The sequence below is a fragment of the Chelonoidis abingdonii genome, chromosome 10 (assembly GCF_003597395.2).
Source record: "Chelonoidis abingdonii isolate Lonesome George chromosome 10, CheloAbing_2.0, whole genome shotgun sequence".
Lineage (NCBI taxonomy): Eukaryota > Metazoa > Chordata > Testudines > Testudinidae > Chelonoidis > Chelonoidis abingdonii.
Window position 1 is genome coordinate 41,714,734 of NC_133778.1, and position 18,561 is coordinate 41,733,294.

The 18,561-nt window shown below is 43.8% G+C and overlaps 1 protein-coding gene across 1 annotated transcript in view; it reads right to left on the reverse strand.

Annotated features, from left to right (window-relative positions):
- The window catches only part of UBR3 (ubiquitin protein ligase E3 component n-recognin 3), a 233,207-nt gene that overhangs the window by 208,592 nt on the left and 6,054 nt on the right, over window positions 1-18,561 (reverse strand).

Genomic DNA, 18,561 nt, shown 5'->3' on the forward strand with positions numbered 1-18,561 from the left:
GACCCTAATAAGGCCATATCCTTCATCATAGGCAAACCTAGGGGGGCTTCAGGGACGGCCCCCGCACCTATCCTGTTAGCCAGAAAAAGATTCTGTATCTGCGCTGGACTGGTCATACGCCCGGGAGGACTGCCTCCCCCTCATATTTATCTCACTAACAAAATCTCTGTTTCATTATTCCTAGCATTCTTTAATAACTTCTGATCACATTATGGGGGGGACACTCTCGGCCCCACGCGAAGAGCCCAGGAAGGTGTTTGAAGCTATAGGGAAGCAAACGGGGTGGGGTAGTTGCAGGCCGGTGGCTGCCACCCTCTAGTGCGGTGTGAATACCTCGACACGACTGAGCAGCCACTGGGGTGCTGTGATACACATGATACCAAATACAATTTGCCCATGCGGCCCCTTATCTAGCGCAGAGCACGACTGAACTCTTTAGTTAAAGACCAATAGCACAGGGAGGGAGTGGAGGCTCAGATCCCAGTGAGTCAATCCCCAATTTTGCTTTTGCGGTTGCGGCTCCCACCAAGCCGAAGTGCGCCAGGGGCACTCACACGAAATGATAGCACCAAGGACAGCAGCAGAGAGGCGAAGAGATAACCGCGCCATCGGCTCATTGCCATTTCTGCGAACGTAGAACAACAATACAGAAAGGGCAAACCGGTAACGACACCTTCTCTGCTATCACCCTTTCTGAGCAGCAAAAGCAAGTGAAACTGCCACTCGCTAGAAACGTAAAAGACGCTAACGTATTCTGCCTCCTCCATCGTCTCCGCGGCAGGCTCAGACATGCACATAACCGCGCCGGAAAAAAAGGTAACGACTGAACGGCGGGTGGCCATGGTGTGCCCATGTGGTATGCGCGTCTGCCGGGGGTACGAAGGATCAACGGCACAATTCTCAAAATACGTCATGGGCGGAATCAGAGGTATGACTTGGTTTTATGAACAAGAGGCGAAATTGTCTTTTACACACTTGCGGTGCATACGCTGATTGCAAATGAATAGCAATAGTCAAAAAAAAACCAGAATAATATTCCATCCATGCGGACGTATAACAGCACCAGCATGCTCCATCCGAACCAACACCCGCACTTGTGCGGGCGATGTTAACCAAGTTATGTGGAGAGGTTACCACGTTGGCTAGGGTATGAAGAGATACGTAGGGGATTGGGCATTTCAGACCCTCTCACAGTAAGAAGTGCGGAGACTGGTACCTGGGGGGCGGGATAATGCGTAGGCCTATTTACCGCAGTAGGTAAATGAAGCCCTGCGATAACCAGGCCAGCGGAACAATAGATATTTAGTGCTTCGCACAACGGAAAGATGCGGCGAAAAAAACGGCCGAGCGCGAAAGGATTGTCAGGTGATGTTTTCCCGGAGGAAGGAATGACTGACGACATTTACCCAGAACCCCCCGCGACCATTAACATTCAACCCTGAATTCCAAGAGGCGGGGGAGACTGCGGGAACTATGGGATAGCTACGGAAGTGCTACCCACAATGCAACGCTTCAGAAATCGATGTTAGCCTCGGAGCATGGACGGACAACATCGAATTACTGTGCCTAGTGTGGCCGCAAGAAATCGAAATTATAATATCAGTTTTATAAAACCGATTTTAGCAAATTCGATTTTATCCCGTAGTGTAAACGTGGCCTATGTCAACAGGAGGACTCCTCCCATCGACATAGCTACCGCCTCCTGGGAAGGTGGATTACTTATGCCAATGGGAGAAGCCCTCCTGTCAGCATAGGAAGCATCTTCACCAGGGGTTCTGAAAATTTTGTATTGGTGATGCCTTCCACACAGCGAGTCTCTGAGTGTGACTCCCTTTTAAATTAAAAACATTTTTTTTTATATTTAACACTATTATAAATGCTGGAGATGAAGTGAGGTTTGGGGTGGAGGCTGATAGCTTGCAATCCCCTCATAATAACCTCAATGATCCCCTGAGGGATCATGACCCCCCAGTTTGAGAACCCAGGGTCTTCGCTGAAGCATTATGGTGGTGCAGCTGCATCAGGGCAACTGCACTACTGCAGCCTTTTAAGTGTATACAAGCCCTAAGACCACACCACACCAGTTTACACTGAATTCTCTTTTTTAAGGATATCTTTGCATTCCTGAGGGCCACAAACTTGCCCTTTTATCAAAAGGAAGCTTAGATTCTGCAGTCTAAATATGCCAGATAGGCATATAAACATAAAAAGCAGGGTGGACCCAGCCCCCAATCCAGGTGTTTGATACTCTGCTTTATAAATCAACATCTTAAATAACAGCAGGAAATCATCAGACAGTGAAGATCACAATAGGTCCTTGCTCCAGAGAGGAGTAGTCCTTAGTTACCGCTAGTCCAGCCCATTGTTGTCATTAAAAATCAGGACCAAGACTGAATCTAAACCAAGATAATCTAGAAAGCAAATTAAACAAATGAGCCTGGTTTCAAAATAAAACAAGGTAAAGAAGCCTTTGGGTTTATAGTGCTGACTGCCAGACATTTCTTTTACCCATGTTCCAGAAAGCTTGTTCTACCACCATCTGGTACTTCAAATCCTGAAATATCGGTCTTATTTTCTATTTACAGCTCTCCTAACCTGTCACGGGATTATTCTTTTTTTTTTTTTTAAATGTGTATCTTGGCCAACACCCTGTAAATTGAACCAGAAAACTAAAGACTAAAAGCACGAGCTGCTATAGCTAGACCCAGGGCTCTGTAACTATTCACATCTTCTTTTACTTAACACAGAGGTGGACCTATAATACTCATCAGTGGGTTATATGTACAACAGATTCACTGGGAAAACAGAAGAATAGGCTATTTCATAATCAATTCTGCCATATTACTGTAAGAGCCCCAAGGCTGGAGCATCAGTTAAACAAATGCCTGACTAAATAGTCACACATTTCAAAACACCCCGAAGACGATCAAAACTGTATCTGATACACTAGGAAAGGGAGTATATTCCAAATACCGGACCTTCTGCTGAAAACAGTGCCACTAGTCCAAGAGTTCCAATATTTGGAATTGACAAGAATACTACAGCTAGTCATCTCAAGGGCTGTAACAAGGCACTAGAGAAGTAGCAGCCTCTAAGGTAAACGATATATCAAAATATATATTTTACCTTTATTTGTAGGCATCTTTCACCACAGTGAGGCAACAGAAAACACACTGAAAAGTAAAATTCTGTACTAGAAGACTGAGAGACTAGATAACTAATAGGTCGTTTCCAGGTCTAGTTTCTATTACTACAAAACACTCTAGTACCACAAATAATGTCTTTTTAGATAGGAAAATGTATTACTTCTTATATTCTTATGCTGCATGATTTTTCCTTTGTGAATGTTTTACTACTATAAATTCTCTGATAATCATATTTGTGAATGTGAGTATGTTAGAAAGAGCCATTTCATTAGTCAGAGCTGTGCAAATCCCATTTAACTGAAGATATTTAATTGAGGATGGGGGGGTGGTTTGGTTTTTTGAGTTACAAACCCAAAGACAAAGGGAAATACTGTTGTCCTTCCCTGAACCTATTCCCTTCACCAGTAACTTGTTGAGGTTCATTTTTGTATTCTTTTCACACACCCTTCAGACTGGATGTGGCGAACTCTGCGCCTTGAATCAAGGCCACCACCATTGCAATGAGGCGCAGTGCATGGCTCCAGGTTTCGGGTATTCCACCAGGGGTCCGGAACACCACACAGAACCTCCCCTTTGACTGCAAGGGCCTGTTTGCTCAAAATACAGACACACACCTGCATAGTCTGAAGGACTCATGGACAACTCTGAAGTCCCTGGGGCTACACACCCCGGCGCCTCAGGGAAAGCCATTCCTTGGACATGAGACGTGTCTTGGCATTTTACAATGAATGTACAAAGCCATTTTGTAAATCACCACAGCTCTTTATTGCTATCGCAGAAAGAAAGAGGGGGCTCCCAATCACATCACATCTCATCATGGATCACGTCCTGTATCAGGACTTATTATGACCTGGCTAAAAGTTCCAGCCCCTCCACCAGAGCGCCAGCAGCATCTGTAGCATTCCTGGCGCAGGTCCCTACCAGAATATCTACAAGGTGGCAACACAATCTTCAGTCCACACTTTCACTTCACACTACGCCATCACCCAGCAGGCGAGGGATGATGCTGTTTTTGGCGGGGCAGTCCTGCACTGAGCAATCAGGTGAACTCCCACCCCTCCCCCCGGGTAACGGCTTGGAAGTCACCTATTGGAATACACATGAGTAATCACTCAAAGAAAACACGGTTACTTACCTCTCGTAACTGTTGTTCTTCGAGATGTGTTGCTCACGTCCATTCCAAATCCCGCCTGCCTCCCCTCTGTCGGAGTATTCTGGTAAGAAGGAACTGAGCAGGCGGTGGGTCGGCAGGGACATATAGACACTGACAAAAAGGCACCCCTTCAGGGGTTTTCCACCGCCGACCTGATGGGTACCGCTGGGAAAAAGCTTTCCAGCAATTGTGCATGCAGCGCAAGCACACACCTATTGGAATGCACATGAGCAATCACTTGAAAAAGAATACCTTTTTCAGAAACATCCTTGAGCTAAGACCAAGCATGTAATGCTTCTGCTGAAAGACTTTTTGAGAAAGTTATAATTAATGAAAACAGAGGTTTACCATGGAAATGTCACTACAACCTTAGTTACGTTTTCTCAGATTTATAATCACAATATATCAAGATTTGTCCCTGCCATTCCCTCTGCCATGTTGCACATACAGTTTATGGTATGCAATAACAAATGGTATATGCAAGTTCATCTTTAAAAAATAAAATAGGAATAAGAGATACTATGTAGCATCAACATGATAATGTTAACATTTCATCAGAAATCTTAACTGCAGGATTTCTTGACTTGATCATTTGATTTCACAACCTTTCACATTACCCTGCCTTTTCTGTCTTTGAAATTCCCTGGTCAATTTCTAAATAAATAAAGTGTCTGAAGCAATTTCAGGCAGGACACCTGCCGGAGTCTCCACAACTGTTGTAGTTTTACAAATCACATTAAAGTTCCAACAAATCCCCCCTCTACCCCCACTGCAATCAGGCAGTTCCCGCTACATTTTCTTCTGGACAATTGGTGGAGGAGCTTCAAAGACTCCAGCTCCCCTAACTGCCAGAGCAGCAAAAATATATAGAGCGAGGAGGTAGGGCAAGTGCAGGGCCTGTCCAGCCTCTCCCCACCACAGGTGGACCATGGGAGCACATGTCCATCATGAAGCCTTGTAAGCCAACTTGTCTATTAGTCTGCTAGAGACAAGTCTTAAAACTCCCCAGTACACACAGCAGGAGCTGCAGCCACAGCCAGGGCTAGGGTGACCAGAAAGCAAATGTGAAAAACCGGGACAGGGGGTGGGAATAATAGGAGCCCTATATAAGAAAAAGACCTAAAAATCAGGACTGTCCCTATAAAATCGGGACATCCGGTCTTTTAGCCAGGGCACACCTTCACAAGTCCTGGACATTCTTATCACTGCAGCCCTCTTCACACCAGAGCCTGCACTGTCTCCAGCTTCAACTTCATTCCACAAAACCAGACATATGATCATGCAGTTAAGTAGGCTAGTTATTATTTTACCTTCATCTTCCCTTCCCCTCCTACTGTTCGTCTCACACACTTGTTTCAAATTATATCATAAACCTGCCAGGAACAGCACCATGTTTTCCAGTGTGTTGTACAACACCTAGCACAATGGGCCCTGTTCCTGTTTACAGCCTTTGAGCACTACCAGAATCTAAATAAATAATGATTATTCATATGTTCTGCGTAAAAGACCCATACAAACAAGTGGGGGAAACCAACTCTGAAACTGAATTTGCACTAGCCAAGAGCACTGAGTAAATGAAACAGAAAAACAGAGTAAACATTTATTTTATCTTAGTTTTAGTAATGTTAGGTGTTGTGTATAACAAAGTAAAATAGTGTGATGTTTTAAACTGACTTCCTTTTAATGAAAAAAAAGCCATGTAAATAACAAAATTCCATCCTGTTTATTGCACTGTTAGCAAGATGCTATACTGGAAACTAATCAAAGAACTTTCTGTATTGAATAGCATGATAAGTTGCAAATAAGAACTACGTATTAGCTTAAAAAGGGAGTTTGTATATTGCACTAACTATGAAATTCTCTTAAGCATTTAATTTCAAAAAGCTTCTACACAACATAATTTGGTTTTTCATGCACATCTTCCCTACATAAGTAATAAATTCATAAGTTTTCTTCATTTCTTAACTGCTGCAATACTTCCTGAGAGTTCTTGTAAACTGAATTTCCCATTTTTTTTAGTCTAAAGCATTCTCTGTACAGCTATTCAAAATGTCTTTGTATGTTTTACAGTTCACTGATTAACTTCATGACAACTACTCATTTCTTCAGCACTAGATACATCTTTTTACGTCAGAAGTGGAAGATGTTATATTGGCAAATTAGGATGGTATACTAACTGTGCTTTGTATGGGCCTGAATAATGCCCGTTGACCAATCACTGGTGGCAAATAGCAAGTCCTCCTTAGAGAAGAGAGTAGAATAATACATCAATTTCTGCAGAATTTAAGCTGTCATTTTTAAAACAGTTAAGTTTCTAGTCCTCAGCTGTGAACCAATGCAATGTTGACTTCTGAGACTGGAGAATGCCTACTCCTGTACCTGTGCTGTTGTTCATGGCTCTCTCAAAAAGCAAGGGGATGAAACTGACATATGTGATAAGTTTCATTTCTGCTGTTCAGGACTGCGGAGCCAGTGCTTGGGACAGATGGGAACAGCACGCAGAGCTGCCTGCCACACCTCCACCTAGGAGCAGCAGGGACATGTTGCCACTTGCAGGGAGCCACCCAAGGTGAGCGCCAGCCGGATCTGGCACCCCCTCCTGAGCCCCAGTCCCCAGCTCTGCACCCCCTCCCGCACCCAGACTCCCTCCCTCTTAGTTAACTGGAATTTGTCACTTACCAGTACCCCTCTCTTCCCCTCAACATGCCTGATAAAAAAGCTTTTACTATCTATATGTGTTGCAAGGAAAGGCCTTGAAAATTATGAGTTATAAGGCCAGACGAAATGAAGTAGGGAGGATGTCTGGTTCAAAGAATAACTAATGAAATAAAGGGGAAGTTTACAAAAAGAAGGCCTTTGACTGATAGTAGCGACTGCAGATGGTTTTAAATAAAGCAAAGAGAATCTGTCTTAAAATGAGCCAACATGGCCTTTCTCAACCTACACACTAGCATTAAAGCTTATTTGAATCCAGGTGCAATGGAAAAAACTCTTGGTCAGCAAGAAGTAGGAGAGGAAAGACTGGGAAAAAAAGAGGTTGTAAATCTTATCTGGATTAAGACCTGAAATAAGAGCATACTGTCTCAAACTGGTTTATAACTCAAGTAATTGGCAATGTTATCATTTGTTTGTTAAAGGGTATAAAAAGTAAACTCTTAAAGGGTTCATTGCTATTACCTTCCTGACCACGTTGGAGCTGATCAATATAGGTCTAAGTATCCTGGGTTTAGCTTGTATCTTGATCAAATGCTAATAAATGTTTTGTTACTGTATTGGATGTAGTGAGTGCTTACTTTTAGGATGCTAGACATGTTTAGAGCACTTGTATAAATACAATTTGGCCCTTGGATTTAATAAAGGAATACATTATTAAACTTATGTTTGGTGGTTTCCCATATCAATAATTTCAAATATTATTAATTCCAACAGGAAGTTACTATATATTGGAGGTAACAATGTTTATTATACACCTATAATGTACAAATTCAGTAGGATCTTTTTAGGAAGGCAACACAATGGTTTCCCAGATAAGCGCACACTTGAAAAACAGCGGCATCCTTCAAGGCCCTAGGCTGAAGTGACACCACTGTTGTGACAGAGTGGGAAGCTAGAGGGCTATAAAGAATTAAAAAGTTTCTTGAGGTCTACAAAATATGGGAGGGAGGGGGAGAGTCACCAAGGACCATCAGTGAACTCTGACAGGATCACAAGTGGACACAGAAGCTCTGAGTAAGAATCTAGAGCTAGTCCTACTAGGATCCTCAAATGAAAGACGGTTAAGCACCTGGTAAGATACTTGCATGTAGCACATTTTATTGTTTTTAAGATGTTTTCTCTAAAATGCTTTTGTTCTAATCAAATAGCTTTCTTCAAGCAAAGTATTATTGGTCACTGCTTACAACTGTCATTTCCCCCAGGGGAACAAAATTGCAGGGTCTGAGCCTAAGTCAGACCTGCTAAGGCCTTGGCTACACTGGAGAGTTGCAGCGCTGGTGGTGGCTTTACAGTGCTGCAACTTACTCACCGTCCACAATTGCAAGGCACATACACCACTGTATCTCCCTGGCTACAGCGCTGCATGTACTCCACCTTTGCCTGGGGAATAACGATTGCAACACTGGTGATGCAGCATTGCTCCACCAATGTGGCCACCAAAAGCACTGTTATTGGCCTCCACAGGTATCCCAGAATGCCTGCTCAGCCACTCTGCTCATCAGTTCAAACTCTACTGCCTTGGTCTCAGGTGACCTGCCCTTTAAATGCCGCAGGAATTTTAAAATTCCCCTTCCTGTTTGCTCAGCCAGGTGTAGAGTGCAATCAGTGAATCTTTCCAGGTGACCATGCCTCCATGCGCCAAGAGCCCGACATGACAAGGCAAGTGCGGACCACAGTGTTGGGGAGACCTGTGCATGCAAGCTGTTGCACTAGCCATAGAAATTATGGTACCTGCTGGCTGTTAGCGGAGATATCAAGGGCCGATGCTAGAAAGGGCCATGACCGGATGCGTGCAGTGCAGGATTAAGTGAAGGACGCGGAGTGCACTGCAAAGCCAGTGAGGGAAACCGCTGCCTGGTGCTGCCCCACGACCCGTTTTTACAAAGAGCTGGACGCGATACTGGGGTGACCCCACGCCAATCCGAGGAACACGATGACACTTCAGAGCGGGCGGGGGGGGGGTGGAGACAGAGGGGAGAGGAACACGAGAGTGAGGTACTGGAATGGGGGAGACACCCCGGAACCCAGAGGCATGCAGCAGGAGCTCTTCCAAGCCAGGAGGAAGTAAGCCAGCAGCGGTACGTGAAGGACAAGCGAGGAGCGGGTTCCGGTACGGCTTATCAGGATGGAACTGTTCGAGAGGAGGGAGGGAGAGCTGCATGCATGCATGCCTAGATGTGAATAGCCCATTGATATGGTCACGTCGCAGAATCGGCCTCTGTAATCTCTCAAAAGTTCACCAGAGCGTGGCAATGTGCTTGCACAAGTTATAGGGAGAGCCACGGGTCCTGTCCCAGTCAGGCTAACGCGTAGCGCCACTGTGCCGCGAGGGGTGGGGGACCATGCTGCAACACAGGCAAGCTGCATAGGGGCCAGGGCGGAATCCGCATGCTGTAGAAGACCTCCGCTCTCCAGTGACCCGCAGCAGCGGATAGCTTTCAGGATTAATCTGTGGAAAACGTTGGGAAGCGTTCAATGTAGGTGCCCCGCAACTGTTGCTTCCCAATGCACAGAAACTCCAGCACAGCCTGAAGCAATCAGTCCCCCTATCACACATTTCGGCTCCTGGGTTAGTGCGCTCTCTTTGGATGGGAAATTTAATGCTAAAGTGAAGACGGTAACTCTTATGTGGAATAAGTTCGAGATATAAACAATCTGCCTCGTAACGTGCCTTTTTTTTCCCAAAGCGACCTTGATTCAGCTGCCAGTGTAACAGCAGCTCAAAGACCAAAACCTGCGAAGAAGCCGCAAAGAGCAAGAGAACCTGCTCAAACATATGGATCACTCTGCCAGAGAATAAAAACTGCAGACGGAGGGAAAGGAAAGCAGGACCGCAAGAAACAGCGCCAGGAAGAAAAGCACAACAGCTGATAAGCACCTGAGGACGCAAGCGGACTCTATCAGGCACTCGTAGCCAGCAGGAGAGCACTATGACCGCCCCCCCAGTCCAAAGCCTTCCTGCGCCCAATGTCAGTCCAAACTCCTTCCCACATCCAGGTCTCTCCCAAGCTCCTCCAACACCTGTACGTCCACAACCAGCCTGAGAACTACACCTTACCCTCTGTACTCAACCCCCATCACCAGTACGAGGCATCCGAGTGCAGCAGTCATGCACAGCATCCAGATAGGACATATTCAAACCTGTGCTGTACAGTCACCACCCACCCCCTGCCTTGGTTCCAAAATGTTGTTTCCTGCAATAGTTATTCTTTGCAATAAATTAATTTGCTTTGAAAACAGTCTTTATTATTGCAGAAAGTCAAAGATACTTAAGCCCAGGAAAGAAACAGCATGAAAATCAGCTCCGAAAGACAGATTCCTACTAATATAGCAACCAAAAGCACTAACTCGGGCAAGCAACAAAACATTACTGTTGGTTTTCAGCCTCAAATTCCTCCCTCAAGGCATCCCTGATCCTTGAAGCCCTGTGCTGAGCCTCTCTAGTAGCCCTGCTCTCTGGCTGTGCAAATTCAGCCTCCAGGCGCTGAATCTCAGAGGTCCATGCCTGACTGAATGTTTCACCCTTCCCTTCACAAATATTATTTCGGGTACAGCATGCGGATATAACTGCAGGGATGCTGCTTTCCCCCAAGTCTAGCTTCCCATACAGAGATCGCCAGCGCCCTTTTCAACGGCCAAAAGCACACTCCACAGTCATTCGGCACCGGCTCAGCATGTAGTTGAACAGGTCCTTGCTCCTGTCAAGTTTCCCTGTATATGGTTTCATGAGCCAAGGTATTAATGGGTAACCCGGGTCTCCAAGGATCACAATGGGCATTTCAATGTCCCCTACTGTGATATTCCTGTTTGGGGAAAAAAGTCCCTGCCTGCAGCTTCCTGAACAGGCCAGTGTTCCGAAAGATGCGTGCATCATGCACCTTTCCAGGCCAGCCTTTGTTAATGTCAATGAAACGCCGACGGTGATCCACAAGCGCCTGGAGAACCATAGAGAAATACCCTTTCCGATTAACGTACTCAGATGCTAGGTGGGCTGGTGCCAGAATAGGAATATGCGTCCCATCTATCGCCCCTTGACAGTTAGGGAAACTCATTTGCACAAAGCCATCCACAATGTTCTGCATGTTCCCCAGAGTCATGGTTCTTCTTAGCAGGATGTGATTAAATGGCCCTGCAAACTTGCATCAAAACCACTCCAACCGTCGATTTTCCCACTCCAAACTGGTTCCTGACTGATCGGTAGCTGTCCGGAGTTGCCAGCTTTCAGACTGCAATAGCCACCCACTTCTCCATCAGCAGGGCAGCTCTCAATCTCCTGTCCTTGTGCCGCAGGGTGGGGGCGAGCTCAGCACACAGTCCCATGAAAGTGGCTTTTCTCATCAAAGTTCTGCAGCCACTGCTCGTCATCCCAGACTTCCATGACAATGTGATCCCATCACTCAGTGCTTGTTTCCCGAACCCAAAAGCAGTATTCCACGGTGCTGAGCATTTCTGTGAAAGCCCCAAGCAATGTAGTGTCGTACGCGTCAGGCGAATCGCAATCATCGTCGGACTCCTCATCACTTTGGAGCTTAAGGAATAGCTCAACTGCCAAACGTGATGTGCTGGTGACACTCGTCAGCAAACTCCTCAGCAGTTTGGGCTCCATTTCCCACAGAAATTGCGCTGCACAGAAACCGCTGGGAGAGTCACAATGGCGCCAAACGTGGACGGAAAAACGGACTGCTGGGATGCAAAGCGATGCATCACGGGGCATTGGGACATGAAACAGAATGACCCGCACCCTTCCGTCCCCTTCCCACAACCCACAGCACCAAAATGGGACGAGGTGCTCTGTGGGATAGCTGCCCTTAATGCACCACTCCCAACAGCGGTGCAAATGCTGCAAATGTGGCCATACTGCAGCGCTGGTAGCTGTCAGTGTGGCCACACTTCAGCACTTTCCCTACACAGCTGTACGAAGACAGCTGTAACTCCCAGCGCTGCAGACCTTTAAGATTATCATGGCTAGTCCCAGGAGACTGCAACCCAGAGCCTACTCTGAGAGTCGGAGAACTGGATAATTCCGCCCTGAGCCTAGTGATGGCTAGAGGTCTGAGAGTGGGAGAATGTGATAAGACCCTAACAGGTCAAGGTATAGTTAGCCCATAACTCTGACATGTACAGCTGCAAGTACCCAAGTACACAGATTATGACCAAAATGTCACCGTTTTAGAACACTGGACATAGCAGCTGTGATGGTACTGCTGAGCATCACACAACCAGACAGCATGAGTCCTTCAATCTTTCTTGGAGCTCAGTTCTGGCCAAGGAGTGATTCAGATAGACAGATCATTGTGCAAAAAGGCAGCGGCAAGTTGTTCCATCAAAGAAAACTCAAAAACAGGACAACAAATATATGACTTAGATTTATGCTGATTCAAAACCACAATAGGCAGTATTTTCTAAAGCACTGGCTGCCGTAAGAATGAAGCCTTAGAAGTCACTGCAACATTTAGAAATTAAACATGTCACCAAAAGATGAAACCTGAGGGGTTTTTTTGTTTTGTTTTGTTTGGGGGTAGGGGAGGTTGAGAGGCGGGATTCGAACCCTTAAAAAAATGAAATTAACATGATTTGGATTATTCAAACTGACAACATACATATAAATGGCCTTCAAAGATGTTATAAGGTATACGGTATTTCTACAAATTGCACAGTCATGAAAAACGCACACCACTACAAAAAATCTTGTCCTTCCCAGTTCATTACATGGTTTCAAGGATTACAAAGCCTAAATCAGCTAGCAAATTGAAAACAGTGATTTTGACAAATAACATCTTTTTGCAACATATCAGTGACATGACTGAGGAAGTCAGAATAGCTACTTTCAAAATGCAGGGAAAGTGCACATTTAGAAATTCAGCTTGATGCATCGTCGAGCACAGCTTCTATAATTTGTGAAGCATGTTTATGATGGTTCTATTGAAGAAGGCTTATTCTTTGATAAAGCTATGCCAGGAATCACAGAAAGAGAATTCTTATATTTTAAGAGGATCAAAGTTTTCATTTCAATGGGAGTGGTGTAATGCAATCTCCTTAGACATTGCCAAGGCAATGACAGATAAGGACACTGGCCGTAGTCTCCGTTGTTTCATACACAGCAAAATTCTTGCTAAAAAAATGCCAACAATTCTCAGCCAAGTATTTTATGAGATGTTAAAGTAATGACAATTCATTAAAGGACATCCAGTGAATTCTCAAATTTTTGCATTTATCTAAGACATTTGGTTCAGATTTGGAAAATTCTACTGCCCAAAAGCCTGGGACAAATAAAAGACCTATCTGAGCAAATAAAAGTGTCAGGTTCCCTGTCTACTGAACAACAACAACAACAAGAGAAGCCGGGGCCAGAGTGAGTGAGATCAAGCAGAGCAACACTCAGCTGTCAGTCAAGAGTTCTGAAGAAACTTATATATGAAATTGCAGAACTACTAACTGTGATAAGTAACCTATTACTTAAATCAGCCTCTGTACCAGATGACTGAAGGATAACTATTATGATGCCAATTTTTAAAAAAGGCTTCAGAAGTGATCTTGGCAATTACAGGCAGGTATGCCTAAATTCAGTACCTGGCAAATTGATTGAAACTATATTAAAATACAGAATTATCAGACACGTAGATGAACAGGATTTGTTGGGGGAAGAGTCAATACAACTTTTGTAAAGGGAAGTTATGCCTCACCAATCAATTAGAATTCTTTGAGTGTGTCAACAAGCATATGGACAAAGGTGAGCCAACAGATACAGTGTACTTGGACTTTCAGAAAGCCTTTGAGAAGGTCCCTCACCAAAGGCTCTTAAGCAAAGTAAGCAGTCATGGGATAAGAGGGAAGGTCACCTCATGGATCAATAACACCTTAAAAGACAGGAAACAAACAGTAAAAATACATGTACAGTTTTCACAATGGAAAGAGGTGAACAGTGGTGTCCCACAGAGATCTGTACTGGGAAAAGTGCTGCTCAAAATATTCAGAAATTATCTGGGAAAAGGGGCAAAAAGTCAGATGGAAAAGTTTGCAGATGATATAAAATTACTCAAGATTGCAGTCTGCTGTGGACTGAACTAAGAGTTAAAAGGGATCTCTCAAAACTGAGTAATTGGGCAACAAAATGGCAGATGATATTCAGTGTCGACAAATGCAAAGTAATGCACACAAGAAAACATAATCCCAAGTATACATACAAAATGATGGGGTCTAAATTTGCTGTCACCACTTAAGAAGAAGATCTTGGAAGTCCCACAGAATCATAGGACTGGAAGAGACCAAGGGAAATCACCTAGTCCAGTTCCCAGCACTCATGGCAGGACTAGTATTATCTCGTGGATAGTTCTCTGAAAACATGTACTCAATGTGCAGCAGCAGTCAAAAAAGCGAACAATGTAGGAACCATTAGGAAATGGATAGATAAGAAGACAGTAAATATCTTAATGGCCATATGTAACTCCATGATACACCCACACCTTAAATACTGCATCCATTTCTGGTCGCCCCATTTCAAAAAAATATATTAGATTTGGAAAAGGTACTGAGAAGGCAACAAAAATTATGAGGAAAGATTTAAAAAACTGGGATTGTTCAGCTTGGAAAAGAGATGACAATGAAAGAATCTGATACAGATCTACAAAATCATGAATGGTGTGGAGAAAGTGAATAAGGATTTGTTATTTACTCCGTTGCATAATACAAGAACTAAGAGTCACCCAATGAACTTAATAAGAAGCAGGTTTAAAACAAAAGTGAGTACTACTTGATATAACACAATCTGTGGAACTCATTGCCAGGGGATGTTCTGAAGGCCAAAAGTATACTTGGTTTCAAAAAAGAATTAGATAAGTTCATGGAGGATAGGTCTGTGATGGGTTCCCCCCTCCCTTCAGGCTGCCACTTGGAACTGGGGTACCACTGAACCCACCCAAGCCCGACCCACCAACCTGGGCTCCCTTTCACTCTGTAATGGTGTGACAAGCTGCAGACACATTCCCAGTCTTACACTTTCACGACAACAAAGGTAGGGACAACCCGGCTTCAGAAATACAGCACTGAAACCAGCTCTGCATGGGAATTGCCCAGTCCTCAAGGGCACACACCCCTCTAGAGCATAAACCAAAAAATGTACCGTCTTGCATGGCACAGAGAACTGTACAGTGTAAGCTCATGAAATTCACCCTCTCCCTCAACGTGGAGAGGGATATACACAGCTTTCTGTCCCACATTATGATTTCTACACACATTATACTCTTACACATTATTAACTACAAAAGATAAAATCTAAGTGATTATAAGGGATAGCAAACAGATCAAAGAAGATTACCTATCAAATAAAATAAAAACACAATCCAAGCTTAATATACTAACAAAATTAGACATGAGCTGCAAATTCTCACCCTAAATGTTGTTCTAGCCAGTTTGCAGAGAGTCTTGAAGGCAAGCTCCACTTGCTTGCAGCTTAAAACTCCAGATATTCCATTCACAGGCTAGACAGCCCTCTAGCCTGGTTTCATCCCTTCCCCCAAATTCAGTCTTTTTGTTTTTCAGGTGTTTCCAGCAGTCTTCTTTCTTGGGCGGGGAGTCAGTGAAGAACGAACCATGATGATGTCACTCCCCTCCCTTAGTTTTTTCATATGGTGGGAATCCTTTGTCTCCCAGTTTGATTCCCACCCCAAGTCAGTGGAAAAACACTAATATTATCATGGAGTCCAGTACCAGGTGACTTGGTCACATGTCCCTGCAGCCATATCTCAGGGCTTGTCTACACTGGCACTTTACAGCGCTTCAACTTTCTCGCTCAGCGGTGAAAAAACACGCCCCTGAGCACTGCAAGTTTCAGCACTGTAAAGTGCCAGAGTTGACAGTGCACCGTCACTGGTAGCTATTCCCCTCATGAAGGTGGTTTTTTTTAATCGCTATGCCGTGATTCACAAGCCACGTTAAAGCATTGCCACAACAGCGCTTTAACACTGCCAGTGAAGACTTGCCCTCAGAGGCTGTTTGCAGCATCCCCAGGAAGGCTTCTCAAGAAGGCTCACTGGTGGGAGATTAGCATCTTCAAAGACCTAATGACCCTCCCCAACCATCCATCTACACTGATTGCATTCTGTCTAGTGGGTATTCCCCATCTGTAAACACATTTGTAATTGATGCATAGGCAATATTCCTAACTTCAGATTCAAAAATGATACATGCATACATATAGGATAATCATATTCAGTAAATCCTAACCTTTCCAATGATATGTCACATGACCCAGCTTGTATAAAATAAATAATAGTTATGCCATAACCATATCATAGCAATATCTCTATGAAGAATATGGAGTCATTGTGCCACAAGGTCCATCACTGATTATTAGCCAAGATGATCAGGGATGCAACCCCATGCTCTGGATGTCCTAAGCATTTAACTGCCAGAAGCTGGGAGTGGATGAATCACTTCATAATTGGCCTTCTCTGTTCATTCCCTCTGATGCATCTGGCATTGGCCAGCGATGGAAGGTAAGATACTGGGCTAGATGGACCAATGGTCTGACCCAGCGTGGCCATTTTTATATTTTTCATTTGCCTCAAAGTCTGAAACAATTTGAACCTATTCTAAATTTTCCCCATTACTTTTGAGAAGACTAAAGTAGAGGGTTTTTCCCCTATGACTGTTTCTACCCTGTCACGCATGGATAGAAAATTCATATTGTGCCCCGAGAAGAATTCAACACTCGTTGAGGGTGGTTTAATTATGCTGACAGGAGAGCTCTCTCCCATCAGCAAAGAGCAGCTACACAGGAAACCTTACAACGGTGCCACTGTAAGGACTCTAGTGCAGAAAACAGCCTTAGACAAGTTAGATGTCTTCAAGTCACCAGGGCCTGATGAAATACATCCTAAAATACTCAAGGAGCTGACTGAGGAAATATCTGCACCACTCACAATTATTCAAAAAGTAATGGAAGACGAGATTCCAGAGGACTGGGCAAATATAGTGCCAACTATAATAAGGGGAATGAGGACAACCTGTAAAATTACAAACCAGTCAGCTTAACTTCAGTACCCGGAAAGATAATGGACTAAATAATTAAGCAATTAGTGCAGACACCTAAAAGATAATAAGGTGATAAGTAACAGCATGGATTTGTCAAGAGCAAATCATGTCAAACCAGCCTAATAGCTTTCTTTGACAGGGTAACAAGTCTTGTGGATTGGGGTGGGGGGGAGCAGCATATGTGGTATTATCTTGACTTGAGTAAGGCTTTTGATACTATCTTGAATGACCTCATAAACAAACAGGGGAAATACAACTTAGATGGAGCTACTATAAGGTGGGTGCGTAACTGGTTGGAAAACCATCCCCAGAGAGTATTTATCCATGGTTCACAATCAAGCTGGAAGCGCACACTAGTGGGTCCCACAGGAATCAGTTTCATCAAAAAGACAGGCTCATCCATAACACTTAGTTGGGAGTGTATGTAAATTCTTGTAAACCTTTTATAATTAAGAACATAAGAACGGCCGTACCGGGTCAGACCAAAGGTCCATCTAACCCAGTATCTGTCTACCGACAGTGGTCAATGCCAGGTGCCCCAGAGAGAGTGAACCTAACAGGCAATGATCAAGTGATCACTCTCCTGCCAGCCATCTCCATCCTCTGACAAACAGAGGCTAGGGACACCACTCCAATTAAATTTTCTTTTCAAAACTTATTAGTTATTTCTGATACAGCTATGAAATTTCACTTACTCATGGTTAAACATCTTAGAAGAGAGGGTCATAAAACATTTTAGTCTGAAACCAGGTCACTGGCTCTTAAAGTTTGGGAAATCTTGCTCTAGATAGCAGGATTAAACCTCTCACAAGTAGGTGTCCAAGTAAATTTTCAAACCCTCGTATAAATCATTTCTAATATCCAAGATGTATTATCAGAACTACAAATGCAGTGGCTAAGACAACATTATGTAATAAAGGAGATCAGAAATGCTGAAAGTGGCATGGATATGAAAAGGTTTGTACAGCAATTTATAAAGTTTAACCTAACATTTTCTGTAACATCTCAAAACTCAGCAAGCTACTTGACACACACACCAGCACCTAAATGTCATGCTAGATGCAAACTTCCTCATTTACAGACATCTAACATAAAATTGTATATTGTAGTAGCTGCCAGAAATAGATTACAATCTTAAATACTAGCTTTACTGAAGCACTTATACATCCTTACCACATCACAGTCTCTTATCTTTGGGTTTTCATTAACCCTTTTAAAGAGATAGTGCACTACATGGTGAACTAGACAGATTTGTACTACAGTAAACAAATCGTGTACTTAGCTAAGACTGCATTAGAAAGCCTTCTTCTAAGTCAATATGTCTTGAGTAAAAGTTCAGAACACAGGCGATCAAATCACAAACACTGAGGAACATAATACCAATACTTGTGTCTTTCATGGATAGTAACTATAAAATTTTATCTGCGCAAAGCAGATGGCAGACAAAGTTTGTAAGCAGGTTCCACATTTGAATCTCTCAGCTATTAATAGATGCCTAGGCTGCAGTGACCTTAT